The 20,449-nt window shown below is 45.3% G+C and overlaps 1 protein-coding gene across 2 annotated transcripts in view; it reads right to left on the bottom strand.

Annotated features, from left to right (window-relative positions):
• SDF4 (stromal cell derived factor 4) overlaps window positions 1-19,451 on the bottom strand; it is a 58,753-nt gene extending 39,302 nt beyond the window's left edge. Inside the window, exons 1-2 of one of the 2 annotated variants that reach the window (XM_035557430.1) lie at window positions 19,314-19,443; window positions 4,943-5,117 (exon numbers count right to left, since the gene is read on the bottom strand). The gene's annotated coding sequence lies outside the window, so the exon portion shown is untranslated. Of the gene's footprint in view, window positions 1-4,942; window positions 5,118-19,313 lie in introns of both variants that reach the window. The other variant, XM_035557433.2, reaches the window with a different exon arrangement.
• Window positions 19,452-20,449: the final 998 nt, after the last annotated feature.

Below are 20,449 nucleotides of genomic sequence, written 5' to 3'. Positions count from 1 at the left end.
ATTTCCCTTCCAAGAAAGTACCCAAGTACCTGTCAGAAGTGCTCACATGGTGCATGGGTGCACAACAGGTGATTTTTACTGCTGATATGGCCATGTATATGGGAGAAATTCCTACAGCTTAAACAGTAGTCATAGTACATTAATGAATTATTTTTAATGACCAAATTCCCCACAATAACAGCTCAAGAAAATGGCACTCTCTACTTTTAAATGTGGTTTTAAGTCCACAAGGATGGAGGGATGAAGCCTTCTGCATGATCCCACTCATTTGAACTTGAGAGCAATTTGCTTATAACTTGCTGAAGACCACCAAGAATCAGTTTACAAGCCACTTTTGGTTTGAAGAGAGCAAGATTCCTCCCAGTGCTGACAAAATCCATACCTGGCAAAATCATCTCCTTTCCTATGCTTGTTCCCCACTTGTCATCTCTCCTGTGAGTCTGTATTTTGTACTGTGAGCTCCCCAGGGCAAGGCAGGCCTATACTCTGCATTTGGCAGTCAAGTGAGGTTAAAGTCAGCCCAAAGCAGACAATAAATCATTATCGTGGTTAGACTGTGAGCAGATGCCCTTGGAGGCCATCCATTTGAAGGCAAATTCCTTCCCTCTCTGACGTTTGCTTTCCTGTTTATTCCTTTCAGAGTCTCCATAAATGGTGCTCAGTTCTCCATCATCTTGTGACACTGAACTCCTTGTGTCCAACTGGCCTCCAATCATCTCCTGATGGTAAACACCATCAAGCTCCCTCATGTGCTGGAAAACTTAATTCCTCGGACAAACTTGCAGCTCTCTGTTCTATCACCCAGTTTTCGTTGGCCTGTCAGAAAGCTGATCTGGCCCAAGCCCTGAAAAATAAGACAGAAACAGGGCGTCATGTCACAGCTGATCAGAAGCAAGTTATTCAAGGAGGCAGCCTCTGAGGTCATCCAGAGCACTACATGATGCCTGCTGGGCAGTTTGTCACCTTGGGTGCATGAACTCAGATAGCTGTGGTAGCACGTAACTATTTTACCTGGATATTCAGGCCATGGTCAGCTAGTTGATGGTCGCATTTTTGTGCAATGAGATATCATTCCTCTTCTGTGCTGCAGCAATTGGTGGTGGGTGCACTCCAGGACCCAGGCTGATCTGCTCCACAAAAAGATGGAGGTGTGTGGAGGTGTGTCTATCTTGCTCAAAGGTTAAGAAATTTGAAGAATCAAATGCTTTTTTTTTTTTTTGGATCCAGCCTCTGAGTGCACCTACAGCTATTTCCTGGATCCACAGGATGGACCAAAGTCACCTTTTTACTTCACAAATCACAGCTTTCTTTGCAATAAGAAGTCTAGGTGCACCTACAAATTTAATTGCTATGTCCCAGATAAAGATGGTGGCAACTTCATACTCCTCTCGTGTCATTATTTCCTCTGAATATCCTGCTTCTAGAACTGTTTTGTGCTAATTTGGATGTCTCTGTGTTGCATTTCCCCATGCAGAGTAGAGAAACTGTGAGTTTTTACCACTTTTACCACCACTTTTTTACCACCACTCTTCGCCTGGACCCCTCCAGCTGTGACAGTCAGGTGTACACCCCATGTTAGCAGCCTTCTGCCTGAGAAGTACTCGCATCCTGGCAGTGGTTCAACTACTAATTATATAGTTCCTACACTGCCCGCAAAGTTATCTTAAATCAACAGACTTCTAGGACTTAAACATTCTGGCTTCTTTTTATACAGCTTCTGAGATTGGAAGTTCAGAGTTTCAACCAACTACATGGAACATACTTATGTTTTAAATGAACATTGAATGTCCTACATCGTCACATGGTTCCAGAATTTGGAACTTTTTGAAAAACCAGTTTCTTATGATATTAGAGTTGTTAGCACTATGTTAACTCCACATCAATTCTGCTTTGAAGATGGAACTGTTTTCTAGGCCTTGTGCCCAATCTTTGTGTATCGTGGACAACTCTTAATACGCTGCACATATTTTTGGTCCAAATTTAAGTTTTAGGGCTAAACCCCTTGCTCTTGAAAACCTTCCCTTACAAACTCAGCACTGGTTATTCCCAGCTCTTTGTTAAAATGGCATAAAACAAGTAGATGGTTTTTCACCTAGGTGTCGGGCCAATACAGAACAGAAATGCTGTGTTAGAAATGAAATGGACATGATCTCATCTTGTGAGAACCGCGGTTCCTGAATTACTGTTGTTTGCTTAGTAATGTGTGAGTTGTTATGTGTGAAATTGCAGGTCTACCGAGTCAATTAGCTTCATTATGCCATAAAATATTGGAGAAGTTGACAGTAGAAGGCTGATTTCATACATCACCTGATGTTGCCAAGAAGTCAGCTTGTGTGCCTGCTCAAACACAGGATGCAGAAAGGCTGAGGATCAGAAGACAGCAACTCTACTGACGGCCGTCTCAGTTACGTCATTTGACCCACTCAATAGCTTAGCTTCCCTCTCTGCAAAACTGGGGGACCAACCTTGCTGCTATGGGGTAAGAACTCACATCTGTGGAATATTTTGGAAAGGAAAGTGTCACAGAAGTAGACTGCTTGTTTTTTTGTGTGTTTCTGGAGGTAGCCTGTGATTTTCCTAGCATAATTGTGTGTGCTGTGGAACTGCTTTGCATACTTAGAACTCTTAAATTTCACTGGGCAAGGGTGTGACTTGGATAATACCTGAGCAGGGGAAGAGAATTGTGCTTTTATATGCCATGGATGCTGCTGGAGAAAGCACTGGGCTGACTTTCTCTCTTACTATGTAAAAGCAGGGAGTGTGCTGAAGGGATTAGCTGCAGGATTTAACCTCTACGCTGGCATCGGTGCCTTACCTACACGGTTTTAGAGGCAGTGCAGCATGACCTGCAGTCCCGTTCTTGCAGCACAAACACATTGTATTTGCTCCTATGCGAGTCTTAGAGTCCACAGCTCTTGCTTCAACTTGTACCTTCCTCAAAAATTGCCTTAGCTGAGATTAGCCATGAAGTAGCACAACCCCAGTGACTCCAGCAGCCCCACACTGGGCTGTGCTGTTCTAAGCCTTAATTCTCTGGCTGACACGCTCCCCAAGGCAGGCTGACACGAGACCTCAGTTTCCATAGGTCAGCTGCTCTCCCCCTTTTCCCGACTGTCCCCCCATTGCCTCCTGCCTCACAGACAAAATGACATAGTGTGTGTTGATCTTTCTCAGCTCTCTCAGAGAACCAGTTATAAAGAACCTACAGACTGCCAAGAATAATCTAACAGGAAAGCGTAGTCTTCTTGGACTGGGTATGCCACCCATGTTGGGATGCGTGGAGCCAGGAGAGGTAAGGAGAGAGCAAAACTGAAGGCTGTGAGGATACGCAAAGCAGCTTTGTATCTCTGGGATTGTCCTGGGAAAGAGAGATGTGGTCTTGGTTTCTTCCACTAAACAACCTGTGTAAAGCTCCTTCATTACAAGACCTCAGCAACTTGCTCACCGTCGCAAATCCCCACAAGGGCTGGGGTGAAGCATCACGTCTGGCTATGGGTGTTTCAGGCACACAAACTGTGTCGTTTACCCAAACACACACTGGGGAAATTAATAAACAACCAGCCTTATGCTCTGTGTGGGGCTCCTGGCACAGTGACAGCTGGCCTGGCAGACCCCAGGCCCCTCAGCAGCACAGCCACAGTGCTGCCACCACTGGGCACAGCTCCCCCATTTCAGCACCACCCCCTGCTGAGGTCTAGAGTTGAAGTTTGCCTTCAATAATATCATGGGCTGTTGTTTGCAGTGAAAGATGTTGTCTCTGCTAAGAAATGCATTTACAAGGGGATGCAATGCAGCAGCAACAGTTAAAGTAATCCTTGACAGATATCTCGCTTACTCCTGGAAAAATCCAGCTTTGCAGTGGTTGCAAGTATGGCCTAGTAGTGTAGTCACTGTGCTACATACACTAGTCTACGTAGCATGTATAGGACTTCTTCTCATCCAGTTTATTCTCAACTGCAGAGACCAACTTATAGAGCTACCAGCCCACTGAGCTGCTGTGGACTGGAAAACACCACAATAATGTCTTCTAAATCTAATCCATTGACTCTGATTTGAGCAAATGAGCCAGGGCTTTTTACTGAGAGTGAAAAGTCTTGTATTGTGTTGTCTCGGTGCTCTCCAACCTCTCTGTAACTCCAGCTCCTGCCCTGCTGTTGGCCCAAGCCCACAGAAAGGCACCAGGGATTAAAGGCAGGCGAGTAAACATTAGTCATCCTGAGCAGACAGCAAGGCGATGAACTCTGCTGCTCAGGGCTTCCACCCACCACAGGAGGTGGCATGGAAACAAAATCCAGCTGACAAGGACAGTAGCTGCCATGCCACCACAGCACCTTCCATAGAGAGACCCCATTTTTCCTCCAGCAGCCCCGGGGAAGCCAGATGGGCAGCAGACCTGCTGGCCCCACACCAGAGTAACCTGGCAAGGGTTCCTCTTCCAAATTTTCTAGGAACTCCCCATGTACTTCTGAAAGTGCAAGCAGTCCTGGGCATGGTATTCCCAGGGCAGGTAACAATTTAAGTGTTGGCACTCCCCAGAACCTACCAAGGGCACCCATGGTATCCTGAGCAAGTTTTCCCGCAGCCTGTATAGGGATTAGGCCCAGCTTTACTGAGAGCAGGGATGCTGGCTAAGGTATCTGGATATGCACGAGAATAGCAGGAATAGCACACCTCTGCATTAACTTCAGCACAAAACAGCAACCCTGACAGCATTTCTAGTGCTTTTCCATTCTGTGACCATGACTCATTCAGGTTGGAGACTTTCAAGACCAAGTCCAACTATGAGCATTGAGTCCAACAATACCCGTGCAGTGACAGGAGTCCCCTCTCACCGGCATGAAGGTAGCAATCCTATCAGAAAGGGAGTCAAGCAGTTCTGCCAGAAAACACACATCAGGGAAGCCGGCTTTAGCACAACCAGGTCATTTCTCTCCCACTTTACCTGCCAGAAGACAAGGATGAGGCACTCTTGGGTGAAGTATGAGCAATGCGGTGCGAGGCGAAGTGGGGATTGTACTCGAGATAACAGAGGGGGAAAGCCTTTTTCCCCTGCTGCCTGCTTCCCCTTTCAGCAGCTTTGGCGAGCTCTATACAGTCAGCTCCAACTGAGGCCCTGACTGAAACAGAAAGAAATACAACTTAAGCAATTTTCCAAACTGCAACATACAAATAAACACATTAGCCATCTTTTCCTCAGCAACCACAGAACATCCTCCCAAAAGCAACACAGCAAGTCACTTATTAGAGATTTAATGAGCTGTGGAAAAATAACACTATTCATTCTCAGCTACTTATTCTCTGTCCTTTCTGAAGTCATAACTCAGGCCACCACAGAACCACACAAGCAGCATGCAAACTCATGGGCAGAGGCACAAGCACACTTCAGCACACAAGCTTCCAAAATAGCATTTTCTGGCGTGTAGCTTTGGCTCTGACCTGGTTTGACTCCAGCCCTAGCTCTGTTAGCCCTAAATCCAACTTGGGTTGAGTTCATGAAAGCTGGAAATTACTACCAGAAGAATGGTGGGAAGAGTTATCCCCTCTAGCAGTTGATTAGCTATACTCCATCCTCACTTTAAAAGAACTGCAGATGCTTCTACAGTACTTTCTCCCCTAAGATCTCAAAGCACATCATGAAGTGAGGGCTATTCATAGCTCAGAAATCAGAAAACCATGTAGAAGGAAACTATGTGACTTGATCACTTAAAAGAGTAGAAGGGTTGAACCCAGGTCTGATATGCTCCTAGACTGAAAGGCTCAGCCCAGGCAGAGCGCCTCCTCCAGCAAGCTTTTACCACGATGGAAGGATGGATTCCTTTCTGTGCTATTTGCTGCTGTGGTCGGTGCTGCATCCCCACTTTCAAAACCAGCCAGCCTATGCTGCAGCAGGTTTGTCTGCTCTCGTCTCACATTGGCAATCTGAGACCTCTTCCAGCTCCAAATTCAATTCCCAAAAGAAGCAGGAATGGCTTGAAAAAGACTTCCACATTTAGACCAAGAGCTGGGACAAATACAAAACACTTTACTTAAATAGTGGTCCTCCTTGTGGCAGTTCCCGGCTCCAGCATAGTATCACCAAGAAAAAAATAACCCCTGTCCCATGTGACAGGACAGAGACCGCCATAAAAATTGCATCTACCCCATGTCACAAGTCCCTTCCATCAAGAACCAGTGTGGAGATGTCTGGGAAGCACCCAGCACAGCAGGATCTGCTTTGGATCCACTGGGCTCTATTACAGACACAAAATGTTTTATTTTTTCCCTTCATTTGCATTAATTATGCATACATCAATGAAATTCCCCAGACAGTTAACCCTTCTTTTCCTTCCTTTAAGGCTCCATCCTGCAAGATGAGGAGTCCTGAGCCAATAACACACCTGGGCACGTAGCTGGACCTTAGCAAAGGGCCAACTCTCAGCTGTGGCCAGGGATTTCAGATACTACATTACAAAGATATACGTTCTCCTCACATTGAGCATTTCTTTGTTGTGAACAGAGCTCTAGGAATGCAGGACATTTTTCTATACTTTGGATCCTTGAATATAAACCAAATCAAAGGCTTCCAAGCAGAGCCAGCCCCTTTGTTTTATAAACCAACTTGTTTCTGGAATTTGTGCTCTTCAGAATTAAGCACTTGCTAACATTTACAAATATCACAGAGTTCAGAGCATTGATTATGAAAAACAGTGGAAAAAAAAACACTCTGAAAATTCAACTAACCAAGAGATCTTGCCTGCATGGGGTGCATCAGCAACACTGTTGGAAGGCACAAAGCAGCACACATGGACCTGAGATCGATTCCTCCTGATCTTATCGCGCACTAATCACAACAGAGCTAATCAGCACAGAGACAGCTGTGGAGGCCATACATTACACACACGATACAGTTCCTGCTATAGTACATCACTACATTTGCCTATTTTCCCCATTTTGTTGGTTTGCAGGCCTTCTGCACATCCCAGTGCAACTTTTCAGTATGACTGCTTGGTCAGGGCATCTTAGTGCAGGGCCCAAGCCTGCAAGATGCGTGGGGATTTCATACCCAGATTTGTTTAGCAAGATCCACCAGTCAGTCTCCTTTGCCAATCATGAAATACTTCTGGAAAATGAAAGCTGCGACACGCTCATTCCACCACTTGGAGGACAGTGCCAAGTGGATCCTTTCCAAAAACACTGCAGAGCTTGTGAGTGGCTCTCTTCTCACAGATCTGAAAACCTCATATTCCAACAAATCCATTTCCTTGAAGAAATCCCAATCAAGGCCATCAACGGAGAACATGCATTTGATTTAGTGGTGGGAATGTGAATAGAGGAACTCGGACTGAACGCTAAATTGACTGTGCACATGTCACTGCGTGGGCTGGAAAGCAACGGAACTGCCCGTCAGGATCCATAAGTCCTCAAATGCTGCTAGTTAAATTTGACAGTCCTTCAGCCTGAGTGACAGCCTGAAGCAGAAGGCTGCATATATTCAACATGCAATCAGGAATGACTACAAAGTGGTTAGAGCATCCAGCAGAACAAAAGCAGAAAAGTCTTATGTGGTCATTTGGTAATATCAAAAGGGAGAGAGAGGAGTGGAAATTAAGATTAAAGTTCAGTTAAGGATGGTACTGCTCACAGAATCCACAGCCACAGACCAAAAATTAAACCATCAGTTTTACATCAGTTAACTCATGCTACCAGAACAGAAACACATCCCAAAGAATTGTCCAGTAACGGACTTAAACGCTGTAGCCTACAGTCTTGCCTTTGCTGCATGTGTGTCTATTACACTAAGTGACATGTTCTTCTCACCAAATGGGAGCTACAGGCTGTAATAAATTGCTTTTGAATCAAAAAAGTGAAAGTGTCCTTATCTATTACTTTTATTGGTTGGTGAGCTGTATTTTGTGTAAAGCAGAAGTTGGCCCTGTGCGTTGTGGCTGGACCAAAAACCTCTGGAGAACCTTCCAACCTCTTTGTGATTCTGCAATGATCCCATCCATCACAGACGATGGTCTACACTCTGCCCTGACCAGCACAAGTTCCATCACTCTCATCCTTTCTGGTTAGGCAAGGGTTGAGACCAGAATTCAGGAGCTAAGCCACAAAATCCATTTCAGAAGAGGGGCAGTCAGAGCCTCAGCGCACCCGAAGCAGGGAGCTGGTTGTAGGCCTGTCAACCTGACTAGTAACCCCCAGACAAAAGAAATACCTATGAGGAAATATTTATTTTAGTGCACATTCCAGACTATCAGATTTCTGGCAGTTTGACTTCAGCACTCGAGGAATCAAGAGCCATGGGCCAAACATGACACTGTCTCTGTGCACTCTTAATCTCATTGCGCTGGGAATTGCTGCTGGCCCCAGGCAGTCTCCAAAGAATCATCTCACTTTCTCTCTTCTTCTCCTGTCACCCCGATGGTGCCTGACATCCCAAGCAAACTTTTCCGCTCAGTGTTTGTATCTGACTCAACAGACACAAGGAATTGCAATGCAAGATAAGCAAGAGAATTTATCCTCGAAAGTGCAAGAGGGTGGGTCTAAAGCATATTAAGCTCCGTTTCCAACTCTGCCTCTGACAAGCTTCCCAGCAAGGTGAGAAAAGGAGTGAACAAGAAGCTATCCACGTTAGTCAGATTGCTAGTGAAAGGTTCAGGATGCCTGCATGACTTCTTGCAGCACAATGGTAGTGCTGCTCGTGCCTTTAATAATGCAGCAGCAAGCATAGCTCATGCGTTAATGTGGCTACCCAGTTTGCAAAAGGCTCAGAGTTAGAGATATGCTTCATGGTTCTTCAGCCCTGAAGTGAAACAGCATGTCCCTTCATCTCAGCAGGGCTGAGAGCAGCAGGAAGGACCGACTGACCTCTGGAGGTCCTTTGCAGTCACATTTTTGTGATGTCTATAGAAACAGCAACAAAATAGAACTATACATCTTTTATACACAAGCAAAACATTGATGTGTTTGAGCTACAGAGACTCCAAAGGAAGAGGTTTACACTCTTGTTTTTATCTCTATTTTTTCTTAAAGAAAACAGAATAAAATACTTTGGAAATATTCATTATTTTTTTCTTTAAAATCATCAGCTTTATGAAGCATACATACATGGACAATTCCTTTCAAATAATAACAGCAAGTTCGAAAACAAAAACAAAACCCAAGACGTCAATCCCTCCAAATCATAAAGAAACCATATTACAGTTAAGTATCTTCCATACCTTGTTTGAATTGCCTGCAGCAATCACAGTCATAAAGCAATGCCTCCTGCTGATGTGCTGCCCACATCCCATCAGGAGATAGAAAGATTAAGTGGGGCATCTATTTGTGATGTACTGAGACCTTCTCTTGCTCAAATACCACTTGACTTGGCGCTCCAAGCGTATTAACAACAGCCAAAATTTGGGAGCATTGCTTTCCTGTGAGAGGGCTGCTCTTCCTGAGGACAGGTAAATAATTTACCACCTCTTTACTCATATAGCCTGCAACAGAAATTGTACTGATGCAGTGGAACAGGCCAGCTACAGAGGGTTTAAAATTCTTAATGGCTCTGTACATTACTGTACATTAGGGTGCAACTAAGGGTGGTTTCTAACAGGGCAGAAAAAAAAGGGCTAGCAAATTTGCAGCAGCTTGGAAACCAACCCCAAGCCAAATTCCCTCTGCTTAAGGGCGGCTTGAGCCCATATCTCCATGGAAAATGCTCTAAGCTGTCAAGCCTTTCTTCATTTTATTTTTAGTATTAAATCTTCCCTCAATGCAAACAGCACAAATTGAAACCCATGCAGAAATATTTTAAACTGATAAAGCTAGGAAGTTCTCACAGGTATCAAATCATGAAATTCAAAGGGCTTCTGAAGAATCTGGAACTGGCTACAAGTCTGATTCTGCCACAAGGAGGGACCTGAGAGCACAGTCCTCTTTTCCCATGATGGAAGAGGGAGAGGGAAGGATGAAGGGCAGGAAAAAGAAGCAGTTTAAAGTAACGAGGTTACAACCACCACTGCTCCTCTCTCATGCCATTGCACATACAGATACTGAGCTCTGGAAATGTTCTTCCCGAGGTATTTAACAGATGGAATAGAAGGAGGAATACTGGATATATTGCGGAAAGCCTTCTTGCTTTCACAAGCTTTCTAGTTTATTTTCACAGACACATACAGCTCAGATCAGAAAAGCCTCCAGATTGGGGGAGCTTCTTGAAAACCCAAGCTGTAAACATGCTTAGCCTTCTCAGTGTAGCTGCAGTTGTTTGTCTGCAGATGTTCTGAGAAAAGAACTTCCCTTCTCCTGAGCTCAAATCAATTGTCTGGGGAAGCATCAAACAAGTGAATGCCAGGGAGCTGGACCCAAGAGTCTGAAGAGTGATAAAAGCAGATAGACCCGGGCCTCAAAGGGACCAGCTTTCCTTTATAGAAGTGCCAGTGCTGGCCCAAGAAGCTCATTTTGTGAGCAGAGAGTTGGCTGGCACTGCGCAGACCTTCCCAAATTATTTAACTCGCTTTTCTGCAGCCAGACAGGCTTTGGACAGGTGCTTAATAGCTGAGCAGGGCTAATTAAAACCACCCTTGCAAAAGCTGACCAAGGCCAGTAAAAAAACATAGATATGTTAATGATTGTCCCTCTGAAGCTCTGACAGAGCCCAGGGATGAATCCTCCCAGCATCCGATGCTGAGCTGGGGAAACTGTTTTGCTACTGCCCAAGCACTGAGAAAAGACAGCTTGGCAGGAGGCATACCAGGCACTTTAAGATGACCTTAAGCCTGGCTTTCGCCCCACGGGGTGAAGCTGGAGAGATCACACACCTTATTTGCAAAGATGCACCCCGTCTGTGGAAACAAACCCAAAAGAAAAGCACGAGCAACAACAAAGCTCGAGCTGCTGGAAGGAGCGTTCGTTAATAAGGTTGCCAAGTGGGGATTGCTAGGGCTCTGTTGGCAGGCACCCAATATTTTGGGGCTTACCACTACTCGGATGGGAACATGCCAAAAGGGTGGGCAGGCAGACAGACGCTGTTTGCTTAATGTATTCTGGATGGGGCTAATTAAGTGATGGAGCAGAGATCGATGCAAAGTTCAGCAAAGACAAAACCTGCAGTTGTCACCCAGCACCTGAGCAATGCTGGAGTGGCACTATCTCTTGGTTTCTCTCCCCATACTAGGGGAAGGAAATGACCATCCCTTAGTAGAAGTATAAACCAGGTCTGTCCTAAAGGCCTCCTTTGAAAATACTAACATACAATTAAAACTGAAAAGCAGCAGATATGGATACCTGCTTTCCCCAGATGAAATACCAATGTAGGCGCCCTGAAGGCTGGCCCATGGGGAAGCAGGACCAAAACCACCACAAACCTGGGACTTTTCTTTCCTCAGCTTCAAATGCACCCAAACTGCTGAAGCATCAGGGCTGCTGGAACAAGGTAGAGCAGCCAATTTTTCATTTGTCCCACAAACTTTGATAAAGGCTGGTGAGTACCTTAATGCTCTGTGTGCTGGCCTTTTAAAATCACGGGGTTTTTCCTGTTGGAGATTGCCAGGGGGAAGTTAGCTAAATGCAGCAAGGAGCACCCATAACCGCACTGCAAACGGATGCCCTAGGGAGGTGAAAGACACGCTGGAGGAATTCAATCCACTGTCAGAAGAAACAATTCAGGCTGGCTGGCCGTATACTTTCCGCGATCAGCCCTTCTTGAACCTGGACTCCTGCAACCGCTAGTCACAAGGCACTGCTTCTTTTGAAGGCTTACTCCCAGGATTTCTCTCAAAGGCTTAAACAGGAGAGAAATATGAGCAAAGTGATAAAAATTAAAGAAGGTTGTGTTTGTTTCTCTAGTAAGTTAAGCAAAGGATAGGGAGCCACTGCCAGACCACACAGTTCTGTTAGTCAGGTATTATTATTTTTTTTTTTTTTTTTTTTAAGGGAGACAACTTCGTTTTTGTTTCTTTGGTTCATAAATACAGCACGTGTGTGGTCTCCAGAGAAACACACCAGCCTGGGCTTTCCCATCCCTAGTCTCTTCCCAACCGTTTTCATGGGCTGCTTAAATACCTGGTGGTAATGCCATTAGTGTATTTGTGTGGGCAAGGAAAATCCTGCACATGGAACAACACTGGGGCCTCTCTCCTGAAGGGACAGCCGCCCAGCCTCCCTCTCCTCTTGCTGCCAGCAGATTTCCTGGTGCCTGCAGTTAAACTCGCAGATGCCAAGGCTAAATCTGGAAGGTCCAGCCTGCCGGCTGGTGAGACCTGCAGAGCAGTTGTCTGTGCTGGTGCCAGTTCTGCCTGCCGGATGGGGGGAACAATTAAAAGAGCTCATGCTTTAGGACAGATTGGAAGCGTCATATTGTTTTGGCTCCCTAGCACACATGGACAGGCCTCTTGCAACAGCCTCATCCTGTGCCAGCAAGTGACATACGGCCCACGCTCAGGACGGTTTGAGGTGAAGAACCAAGGCCCAGATGCTGAGAGATGCAAGGTGCCAAACTCCAACCCATTTCACAGCAGTTTCCCATGTATTTCAGTCTTAAAAGAGCGCATTAACTTCTGCAGAAGAGGCACAGGTAGAGCTAAAGCAGGACCATGCCTAGGTAGCTGTCACCTGTGCAACAGAATTGCTGAGTGCAGAGCTGCAGGCCCACCAGATTGCCTGGAACAAAATTATTTCTGTGTCTTTCAGTACATGGGAATTTCGTCTCTTAGATTATATAAATATTGAAGTGATCCTGAGTAGATTTAAAAAAAGACTTTAACTTTGGGAAGGAATGCTTGCTACCAATTCATTCAAAATATTGCACTTATTGGTGATGTTTGGGTTAAAGATGTTTGCCTCTGAGTTGCAAGTCCTTACTGTTCTAATATTTGTCCAGCTCTTTTTTTGCTGTTGCTATATTACAATTATATATCAGTAGATAACAAATATATTGTTATTGAATATAAACTCTCAGATACTGACAGAATATAAATATTAAGATATTTGTATTCCTTAGTGTGTAATCAGATATTCATTTGGTATAAATCAGCACTGGCTGAAATCAGTGGAGTTATTTCCCATCCTTGGGGTCAGCAAGGATACAGCTGCATTTGATCCCCACGTCAGGGGACTGTCACCAGGACTGGATTTGGCTGGTGATGTTTTGCACAAAGTAAGCAAACCTCAGTAAGCTGTGGTGCCTGATGCAGGGAGCAGCAGGCTAGGCACAGGTTCTCTCTGGCTGTATACAACTTTGTTTAGCTGATTTGTGCTGCTTCTCCTGAGAAATCACAACAACATGCTTTTCCACTGCTTTTGGACAACGTTGTTTCTGGTCCCAGTCACCCATCTGCTCTAATTTTCATACTTAATGCAAAGCAGAACAAGTCTCTGGTCCTCTAGGCAAGCCATGGGACCATTCCACTTCCCCACCTCCAAAATATAAAAAGCACGCAGCATAATCTTCCCTTCAGTCGTGAAAAATACAGCATAATCTTAAGTAAATATTAGTGTTCCACTTATGTAAATACAAACTGCCGTTGAGGGCTAAAGCACTGAGCCTGTCAAAACCCCTGACTGAACATATTTCTTTGGAAAGGACAGTAAGGGTCAGGAGAGAAAGATGCTTTGGTGTTTGCTGTGAGCAAGGAGAAGAGTTCTGCTGGAAAGGCAACGGGGCAAATAAGAACTTCACCCCAAAGCTCTCAGAAAACAGGATAAGGAGACACAGCTTGGGATAAAGTTTTCTTGATTTATGTCTAAATAAATATCTCATGCATGCAGTTCTACCCCATTTCTTGCTGCCTGATGAGCAGGGACGTGTAAGAAATTGGTTTAGGATGAAGGTGACTAAGGTGACTGCTGAAATGAGGACTGAGCCTCTTGTACAGCCACTCCAGCTCTGAGGAGAAAGGACGTCACACCCTGCCGAAACATTTCTCACTCAGCTTGCCCTGTTACAGACAACACTGTTCCCTGTACCTCCTCCATCCATTGTCCAGCCCTATAAAGTCCTTTCCCAATTTGACAGTGACTACACCACCTTTGCCTTCTTGTTTTCTTTCACTCTGGCCAAATGCACCTCATCTCTGTCTCCTGGATGGAGACCTGATATTGTTTTTGTAGCCCCTGAAAACATAAATTCACTGAGATGAGCACTTGTCAGTGTGAAATATAGATCTCAGTTTTTGGAATATCATTCCACCACTTCAGACCGCTTTATGATGGTAACGGGAAAAAGCCAGCCAGCAGTCCATCAGCATCTACAATCCTATTGAGCACTGGCTTCAGAAGATCTTCTTCAGAAGATCTGCTTCAAGTCCCATTAAAGATGAAGGACTTAAATAGATAATGACCACAGATCCATCCCTGATTCACATCCTTAACCAGTTATTTCTCCATGGTTTCCTACAGCACCTTGGATCCATCTCACCCATTGAATTCGGTACATTTGTCTCACGCAGCCTGGCATTTTTATTTTTACATGATCACTTTATCAGCTGCATACATATATTTCTGGTAAGTTTATCCATTACAGAGAATGATTTTCTCCTTGTTAAGGACTAGAGCAGTAACTTGTATCTCCCATTGCTCATCGTAGAGGAGACAATAAAACACAAAAGCTCTCAGGGCTCTAAATTACACCACTGACGACTTAAACCTGGAAGCCATGGGGACACATAACATCTTATTTCCAACTGAGTTAAGAAGGATGTCTAGCTCCAAGGGAGCACTGGCCAAAATGCGATAACACAGAAAAACTCTGCTGATCAATGCCAAATATCTCTTGGCTCTCTTAGGCTTCCCATCACCTACCATGAGCAGCTAGTCCTTCATGGAGATCAAAGCATTTCATCTACACAAAAAAACTGAGTCATAGTCTGAAGAAGGCACCGTTATTCTTCCCATTGTATTCAAAAGACTCTCACGGAATAATAGAAAAAAATAGCATGCCTGAAGTCAGCCAGGCACACAGGTTGAACCTGCACCTTTCAGTCCCTGGTCCTCTGTTTGTGCTGTGATGCCCTTCTCCTGCCCAAAGAGCAGGGCAAGAGGGAAGGCCGGACCCTATCACTGAACAGACTCCTGTCAATTTTTTGTTAGTCTTTAAAACATCAGAGACATTCTACACTTGAAATCTGGCTACATTTGCCCCACTATTACTTTCCCTAAGCATTAATTTCAGGCCTGTTTGTCTCATGCACTTTTAAAATTGTGCTGCTCTGAAGCAAAGCCCTGCTTGTTTCACAACTGCCATAACTTCGATATAGACATTAGATTTCCAAACAGAGCTCTGGCAAAAGGCGGTTTCTGATTATTGCTGACATCAAGAGAAGAAATCCAAGCATGCTGCTCATTTCTGCCCTCCAGTCCTGCAGAGAGGGGCTGTCTTTACTGGAGATAAAGGTAGCACGGAGGTAAAAAACTGCCTACCCCATATGGATCTGTGATCTTCTGACCCCACTGTACTGCAGCAAAACACACCCCATGGAGACACCAAAGGACATACAGAGAATCTCAATCCTCCTTGGCAGGTACGGCCTCCTTCGTGGTGACCTAGGAGACATTCAAAGCCTTTTTACGCTGCTGCCCTACACAAGAGCACTGTCCTAACACGGAGCTGCTACCAGCCACCCCAGACATGTGAGCAGGCGCCCAGGTCTGTCAAATTCCTTGTGCATGCAGCACATCTGATCTTTCCCTAAGCTCCACTAGCAGCATACACAGGGGCGCTAGTGCTGTGCCTGATGCTGCTCACCTCTGTTAAATGCAGGCCAATTTGCTGGTTTTTTTTTTTTGCTGACATTTCTCTTTCTGCTTGCTCACTTGCAGGATACCTTTCTTCATCTGCAAAGAGCTTGAAAGCACGAAGGCATCTAAATGCCAAGTCCCCAGATTTAGAGCCCCAAATACCTTCATGAATCTGCAAGCGGACAAAATGCCAGGAAACAGTGATAACTAGAAGGAAAAAAAAAAAAGGGAAAAAAAATAGATGAGCTCAAGCTCCCAGCCTTGGAGTCAGACTAAACGAACCCAGCTTCTTCCCCCAGCTTGCCATCCCTAGCACACACAACTGTGAGTGCTGCAGAATAATCACCTATATCCAGTTCCTCCCCTAAGCCCTCCCCCACCCGGCTCTGCTTTATGACACCGAAAGCACGCACAGCCCATTTTAACATTTTCCAGCCCGAGAGCTGTAGTCCAACCAGGGTGGGCAAACAAACGTCTTGTCACCGCCAAGTATGGCCCAACATTGGCTCCAGCGAGAAATTTCCAGCCGCTATGGAGCCAGACACATTTACATTCCTCTATTTGAAGTAAAACCCTAATCCTTTGGAAGATTTGCAGTCTGAGCAAGAGCTGTGCTCTCACCCATGCCTTTAAGGTCTCTCTCTGTCTTGCAGCAAGGGGCAGCAGCAGGCTTCCAAAGAAAGAAGGGGCTGTGAACAGGGAGCTCACCATGTGAAGGAGGTTTTTCTTTTGTTTTAGCCCTCTGAGGACTGTGAAGATTTGCACCAGTTTATCTTCAAGGTCTCACCTCTACAGAATAAATGAAACCCTTTTTTCCTCTCCTTATTTTACCAGCAGATAAACAAGAGCGTGTAGAAGGCAAGTGTCTTCTCTGAAGCCCTCCTAAAACCAAATCCAGCATGGGAAGTCAAGAGACTTGGCTCCAGTAAGCCTGTTAACAAATATTGACATAATTCACAGGTTTGTCACAATTCTGATCACTTGAAGAGTCACCAGCAGCTTTGATTTTCCTCCTTAGTTGTTCCCCAGAATTGTCACCCTCCCTCCCATTCGGGGATTGCATCCATTTGTACTGCATGTTTCATGTTTTCTTGCACACTCTCCATCTACTGACAATGTGTGGAATTCTTCTAAAAACACCCAAAAAATAGAGTATACACAGAAGTCAGAAGATGGTTCCAGCCTGGTAGGGGCAGAACCTGACTTTGCACCCCCATAGCCAGTGCCCCGAGTGCATGGCTTTGCTGTAGGACATAAGAATAAAGAATCAGGCTGGGTATTCACTGTAGAGGAGCTGTGAAAGGTTCCTATTTTATTTGTAGCACATCCACCTCCGTGGGATACTAATCTGAGGTTGGATGGTGCAGCATCACTGCATGCACTTGCTCAAATGAACAGGGCAAAGGATAAAGGAGCAGGGAAGCCATCCTAAGGGATTTAAGGAGAGCCACGATGAAGTCTTATAAAGAATCCTTTCAACCTAATCAAGATTGTATCCTATAGAGCAACAATATATATTTCAGCCTGACAGAAGGGATTTCAAACCCAGGTTATGCCTGGAAAAGCCTAAGAGAACAAGCTTCCACATTGTTATGGATTCAAAAAATGCAGAGCAGCTATCCCTGGGGTGAACAGCACTGGGTCTAGCCAGGCATCATGCCGGCGAGGCTTCGACAAGCTTCTGGTGGGCATCTCTGCCAGCACCCCAGGTGCTCCAGCACACCCAAACCAGCACCCTCAGCATCCCACCGTGCACCCTCTCCTGGTTCCCTGCTGAGGTGAGGCTGCACCCGCTGCCGGCGAGCTGTGGGGCGAGCACATGATGGTGATTGCCCAGGCTGAGAGGCCAGGATGTGGTTGTGGCCTGGATTGCAGCCGTGGCCCCCGGGCAAGATCACTGTGAGCGCAAGGGCTCCGACTTCCTGCCCGGCCAAGCCCAGGGACAAGAAGCAGTCTCGGAACGGGTCAGTGAATGGCTTCTCACTCCTGGAATTCCATAAAGATTACCTAGCAAACCATAAATTAGTCCTGCTTCTGGATTTCCAGTCAAGGCCTTGGACTTGCTGACCTGGCCTCTTGTTTCTTTCAGCACGGACATTGTGAAACTCCGACTTTTCCTGTTTTCTCTCTCTTTCTCCAACCCTAAAGGTTCTTTTGCTGGCCAGCCTCGCACAGCAGCTTTCCATGCAACATTACCACAACGGTTTCTCCTTACAAATGTCAGAACCAACCTCCCCTGCTTATTCAGTGACTGCAGACAGTTCATCTACTCTTTTCAGGAGGACGAGGGAGTAGTTGATGGTGGGAGCAAGGATCAAAACTGGAGGAAAACATGTTCGTTATGTGCTAAAGCATTATTCTCCCCACACTTCCCTCAGATTACCTCACCACTGCCAAGGTAGGTGTGAAAACAGAGTAAATAAACCTGCTGCAAAAGTCACACAGGCAGTACTCTAGCTCCTTTAGCTTTGGCCAGCTGCAGGAGTGTGACAAGACCATGTCCTCCCAGTGGTGGGACAGCAATACAGCCTCTGCTCAGATGCTCCAGCTTCTTTTGATCACTTGCTCTGCCCTTCTGAGGCTGGGCAATGCGTGAGAGCAAAGAGCTAAGAAGAATGGATGATGGGAAAGAAAGATTCCCTGGAAGGAATCTCCAGTTCATGTCAAGGATGTGGATTCTTCCATCACAACATAGAGTCCCTCTGTTTCTCCTCCTGAGAACCTTTCTGCAAAAGACTTAAATTAAAAGACTCGCCCATGCAAATCCCACTGTAGGCAGCACTGACCATGCCTGTTGTCACATCCTGCTTACAAACACCCCATGCCTCCAGCTTCCCTTGCTGGCTTGGGCATACCCCAGAAGTGTCACAGCTCCCTGCAGCTGTCTCACTGCCATTCCTATCACTGGATACCTAAAGCCCGTGAATAAATGAGTGATTTGTCTCAGATCTCCTAGCTGGTAAGAAGAGTAGCTCTGGAGGCAGAGACATTCCAACAGGATTACAGTTAAGTGGTTAATAAGCTCTGATGAGGATCATTAGAATCTGAAAGGAAAAACAAAACAAAACAGAGGAAGGGGAAGTGGGAAAGGCAAGCTGGCTCTCATCCCCAGCCCCATGGCATCCACTACTGAACTATTCCACCACCCAAAAACTGCAGCACCATACAAGTCCTCCCAGTGGCGTGCCTTTCCAGACTTGTTCGGGCTAAGGGCTACATTTATTTCAGGCTCACACTACAATTCCCATGCCTTTACACCAAGTTCTCTAGAAGAGAACTAATCCAGCTTGTACCATCTTGGTTAACTGGGCAAAGACATCCTCTGTGCATTTGAGAGGGTCAAACGTGTTAACATTAGACAAATAATCCCATCACGACTTGGGCAGAATTTATCACATTTTCCAGTTCTTAAACCATGGCATAAAAATAATTGCAGGATAACTGCCCCCCAGACTTTTGGATCTGTTTAGAATATCGCTCCTTGCAGCTAAGTGCCTACTTACTAATACAAAAAAAAAAAATATATATATATATATATATATATATATATCAGGTCCATTTTGATAGCAGGACAAAAAGCTCTAGCTCTCCACGCAGAGAGGTGTTTGTACCTGTGGAATACCAGCAGGAATATCTTCATGCTGCTCTCATAGCAGATTTTCTGTAAGACCTCCATAGGTTCTGGCTGGGAGGAGGATGTCTGAACAGGAGATGGTGCCGGGAAGCAGTCAGCTCATCTCGATCCTCTGTGTTCCTGTAGGTTTTGTTTTAATATGGTGAGAAAAAGGCACAAACAATGTTGACAGCTTCTTTACAGCATTTTCCAGAAGGCTGAAATGGGATTCAAGTGACAAACCTCTAAATTCCTATAAAGTTCCTCTGTATGCCATTGCAAATTAGGAATTTGCTGCCCAAACCACATATATTGAACTGGCCCCGATCCTGCTGCATTGACATTCTGATGTGTTTTCCTTTTACCCCATTTCATTCCCTTTTGCCAGCTACAATTGTTACACATCTGTGAATCATGGCTTCCTAGTCGTCAAGGCTGACCCACTAATAACAGCATTATTTGCATTATAGTCAGCCTATTTTGCTAGACATTGTGCAAAAATGTAGAAAATGACAGACCTTGCCTCACAAAGCCTTCGATAGCATTAGAAATGTCTGTTCCCTCTAGCACAGAGGAGTGAGAGGTTCTTGAATTCACTCATGTTTGTTCAATGGTTATCTGGAAATGGTACACTGAGCATTAACTGATTTCTACACAGTGCCAAAAGACCACCCTTGTAACCAGTTTCCTCTCCCATCAGCAGAGAGGCCATGGAAGTAATAGGCCTTGAATGTTGGGTCATCCTCTTGGTGCAAGAGTGGGATGAGGAACATGCTCTGCTGCTGCTTCTGCTCTCCCTGAACTGGCCCTGCCCTGACCAGTGCTGCTGGTGCCCGGGGAGCTACTCAGCGTCTTCTCCCTTTGCAGAAAGCAGAAGGGCTGAAAAGTAGGGAGCGTTCATCGCTGTGGTGAAGTGGACATGGAAGTGTTTGAAGTGTCAGCAACATCAGGCTGAGCAATATAAGGTATTTTGATCATTTCTTCCCCTCGGGAATCACAAACATGGTACTGCAGATAGCCATGAGGGAGAATTGTTAAAGTACAGATTCACTAGGTGCCATTTCAAAGGAGAATTGTGCTTTCAAATTGAAATTTACACTCTTAAAAATACAGCATTAGTTATTTATTGTCTAA

The sequence above is a fragment of the Cygnus atratus genome, chromosome 21 (assembly GCF_013377495.2).
Source record: "Cygnus atratus isolate AKBS03 ecotype Queensland, Australia chromosome 21, CAtr_DNAZoo_HiC_assembly, whole genome shotgun sequence".
Classification (NCBI taxonomy): Eukaryota; Metazoa; Chordata; class Aves; order Anseriformes; family Anatidae; genus Cygnus; species Cygnus atratus.
Note: the sequence above shows the minus strand (reverse complement) of the source record. Positions and strands in the feature narration are given on the sequence as shown.